The following is a 4,724-nucleotide window of genomic DNA, read 5'->3' on the forward strand; positions in this document are numbered from 1 at the left end:
TCAGAAATCCACCTGCCTCTGCCTCCCAAGTGCTGGGATTAAAGGCATGCGCCACCACCGCCCAGCCGGCATTTTCTTTCTTAATGATTAATGTGGGAGGACCAACCCATCTTGAGTGGTGCCACCCTGAGTACTTGTTCTGAGGTGTGTGAGACAGCAGGCTGAGCAAGCCTATAAGCAGCAGTTATCCATGGCTTCTGCTTCAGTTCCTCCTTCCAGGTTCCTGCCCCGACTTCCCTCAGTGATGCATATCTGGAAGTGTAAGATGAAACAAACCCTTCCCTGCTCAAGCTGCTTTTGGACTTGGTGTTTATCACAGCAACAGAAAGCAAGCTAGGACACTCTGCCTCTGCCCACTCACCACCCATCCTTGTTAACCCATTGTAATCTCAGACTGAGACTGTTTAAATAGAACACAACCTAAAGATTCAATCCCCATCTGTGCTCATTGGCCTGTATTGTGACAATTACACAAACTCTAGTGTTCCAAATACAAAACCATGAACCAAAATTGATCAATCTCTCTTGTACACACACTCTCGCACACATGAATGCTCTCACGCATATAGACACACAAATGCACACACATCTCTGCACACACACATAAACACATATATGCACACACACCACTCTTGCCTCTCCTTTCTCTCTCTTTGGTCCCCCACCTCTCCTGTCACTGTGTAGTCCAGACTGGACTTGAACTCATTATGTAACCCTGTCCCACCTCGAACTTGAAATCCTCCTGCCTCAGCTCTCAAGTACTGAGATTACAGGCTTGGGCCACCATGGCCAGCCTATCCTTTCTCCTAAGAAAGATTGATTGTCTGAAGTATTTTGTTATAGTTATAGAAAGTTGACTAACACAGAAGTATTCCCTCTTGTTCTCTTTGTAAAAGAGACTATACAGAACTCCTTTTAACTCTTTAAAATACTTTATTTGTATTAATATTATGTATGTGCCTGTGTGAGTTATATGTACCACCTGTGTACAGGTGCCTTTGGGGGCCAAAGGGAATCAGACCCTTGGGATTACAGATAATTATGACCCACCTGATGGAAATCAACATGGAACTCAAACCTGGGTCCTCTGCAAAAGCAGTGATCACTCGTAACTCCTGGGCCTTCTCTCCAGCCCCTGTTAATTCTAATCTGTAACAGCAGTCCCCAGTGGAACTCTTTAGGCTTGGGCATTTCTTTTTTGAGAGTTTTGAATTGTAAAATCATTTTTGTCTGCTACAATTTTTATTGAATTTGCTTTTTTTAAAAAACTCATTTGATTTACTTCTGTGTGCACAGGTCACCACAACATGCATATGAAGTCTGAGGACAACTTGTGAGACTTGGCTCTCTTCTCTTACTTATGTGGGCTCCAAGAGTCAAACTCAAAGCACCAGGCTCAGTGGCAAGCACCTTTGCCCCACTAAGCCATCTGGCTAGCCCTTAATCTGAGACTTACTTTATTTTTATAACACATAAACTTTTTACTATATTATTATTATTGTTACTATTGAATTTGTGTATATGATGTATGTGTGTGGATACTCATGCCTTAGCTTGCATGTTAAGGTCAGTTTCATGTTAACTTCATGAAACTGGTTCTGAATTCAGTTTCCAGAGTCCAAATTAAAAAAAAACAAATCTGACCTGAAAACCTCCTCCCTGAGAACTAAATTTCATGGGACCTGAAGGCACCATGCAAGTTTTCTAAGGAGGGAAGGAACCTGTAGTCCTACCCAGTTATGATACCTTTGAACCAGAACAAACCCTAAGGCTCAGTAGTGGCACAAATACCTTGCCAGTAAGCAACAGTTCTCAGATTGGACTTACAGCCCACTCAATAAGAGAGAAATCATGCCTGGTACTAGAAACCTAACTAACTGCCAAGGCTAGGAACGTCATGGATCATGGAAGAGAATCTACTACCACCACTCTATTAAACTAGCATAATCCCCTACTACATCCTAAATATTTATCCTTATACTTCGAACATTGTCGTTTTCTTCCCTCATTGAGGAAACTTCTCTTTATAGAAGACAAATTACATTACAGAAAACTAGAGCTGATCAGAATGCAGAAATGTAGAGCGAGTCCCTACTGTACATCCACAACCAACATAACCCCTGCATCTAAGGCTCGGGGATTATGGAAGAGGAAGAGGAGGAAAGATTTTACGAGCCAGAGAAACAAAAAGTTTGATGTTAGATTGTGTGTCCTAGAAATGTCAGAGCAGCTACACCCATGAGATCACACAAACATGTCTGCATAAACATATCCTGAACAAGAATAATACCAATAGAGATGCTAACATAGAAGAGGGAAAGCTCAACAAGTCCTCAATGCTAGACAAAGAACTAGAAGCAACAAAGAAGGCAGAGACTAGGAGAAGCCAATTGCTTTTCCAGTATCAGAGTCAGCCCTGAGAATATAAACATATAAGTAGCATCATATGGATCTGGTAGGTTCTATTTATGTATTTAGGAATATGGATAGATGGATAGATGGGTAGGTAGGTAGGTAGGTAGATAGATAGATAGATGATAGATAGATAGATAGATAGATAGATAGATGATAGATAGACATATATAACTAACTATTAAGAAAAATAGGCTATGAAATTGAAGGGATTTGGGGTGGCAGGTGGCTTTGTGGGATGGTTGGAGGGAGAAAAGGCAAGGGGGATAGTATAATCTCAAAAAATAAAATAATAACAAAAATATTCTCCTGTGGCTAAAGTTTTCAAGTAACTATATATACCACACCCACAAGACGAAATTAGATGTGGGGGAATGTTGCACTTCTGTATTCCCAGCATTTCTATGGCAAGGTGAGCAATAGAGACAGGAAAATTACCTGGGAGTTTGTGGAAATTTGCCAAGATAAGCAGAAACAAAAGACATCCTGACTTGAAGGTAGAAGAGGAGAACCCGGTCCTGGAAGTTGTCCTCTGACTTACACATGTGCAGTGTAGTATGTGTGTGCTGCCACTCACACACACACCACACACACATACCACACTCACACATACACCACACTCACACACACACCACACACACACACCACACACACACACATACCACATACACATACCACACACACACACACATACCACACGTACACATACCACACTCACACACACATACCACACACACACACATACCACATACACATACCACACACCACACACACATACCACACTCACACACACACCACACTCACACACACACCACACACACACATACCACATACACATACCACACACACACACATACCACACATACACATACCACACTCACACACACATACCACACACACACACATACCACACTCACACACACACACACACACACACCACACACATACCACACTCACACACACACCACACACACACAAACACATACCACACTCACACACACACCACACTCACACACATACCACACACACACACATACCACACACACACACACACACACACACACACACACACACTGTGTGAATGCACACAATAATAAATCCTTGATGGCTTCTTTTTTGATCTGTGAACTATTTAGCTGTGTGTTGCTTAGTTTTGACAGGCTCAGACATTTTCCTGTTACTGTTTTGTCATTAATTTCTAGCTTGATTCCATTGTGCTTAGAGAATACATTCTGTATAACTTTAAGTCTTCTCAATTTGAATTTTGACTCATGTGATGGTTAGTGTCGATTTTTAACTTGAAAACTCTAAAACCCGGAGGTGGAGAGATGGCTCAGGGGTTAAGAGTGCTGACTGCTCTTCCTAAGGTCCTGAGTTCAAATCCCAGCAACCACATGATGGTTCACAACCACCTGTAATGACATCTGATGCCCTCTTCTGGTGCGTCTGAAGACAACTACAGTATACTTACATATAATAATAAATAAATCTAAAAAACTAAAGAAAGGAAAAAGAAAACTCTAAAACCAGTTCAGAGATGGTTCTCTGGGCCTGCCTGTGAAGGAATTTACATAGGTTGATGTTGATGTGGGAGACCCATTTTAGTTGGCCTTTTCCCGGCAGAAGACCCTGGACTTCTCTAAGATGGAGAAATGGAGCTGAGTGTTAGCAGGCATATGCCTCCATTGGACTTTTCTCATTGTGGACTCAATGTGTGCTAGCTGGTGTGTGCTTAATGTGTGCTGCTCCTGCAGCCTTGAGTTTCCCTCTGTTAGGGAAACTGTACTGTGAACTATGAGCTAAAGTGAAGCCTTAAGTTTCTTTGATAAGGATTTTCACAACGAGAAACAAAGGAAGCCAACCCCCAGGATGGGGTCAATCTTTATGTGCCTTTTCAAGCACCTGACACAAATGTATTGTCTGTTGCTGTTTAGGGAATCAGCTAGACATCAATGCCATGTGGCTGGTTGAGGGCAATGCTGAATTCTATGCCCTTGCTGATTCTCTGCTTAGTCATTCTTCCAAATCATGAAAGGCTATTGGAATCTTCAGTTTGTCCTTTCCAACCCATCAACCTTTGCTTCATGTAGTTTACAGGTCTGTTCTCATCCATGCACATATTTAGGATGGCTGTGATCTCTTCGTGATTGGCTCTCTTATCCTTTCATAATGGAAAGAGAACGAGGAGAGAACTGACGGGGGTGGGGCATCTCATTAGTGCCAGAGAGAGTGGAAGGCCCTCTGCTACATTGCATGTGCTTTGAAGACGGGTAATATTTGCTTTTCTTTTCTTTTCTTTTTTTTTTTTTTTT

Source organism: Mastomys coucha, unplaced genomic scaffold (assembly GCF_008632895.1).
Source record: "Mastomys coucha isolate ucsf_1 unplaced genomic scaffold, UCSF_Mcou_1 pScaffold15, whole genome shotgun sequence".
Classification (NCBI taxonomy): domain Eukaryota; kingdom Metazoa; phylum Chordata; class Mammalia; order Rodentia; family Muridae; genus Mastomys; species Mastomys coucha.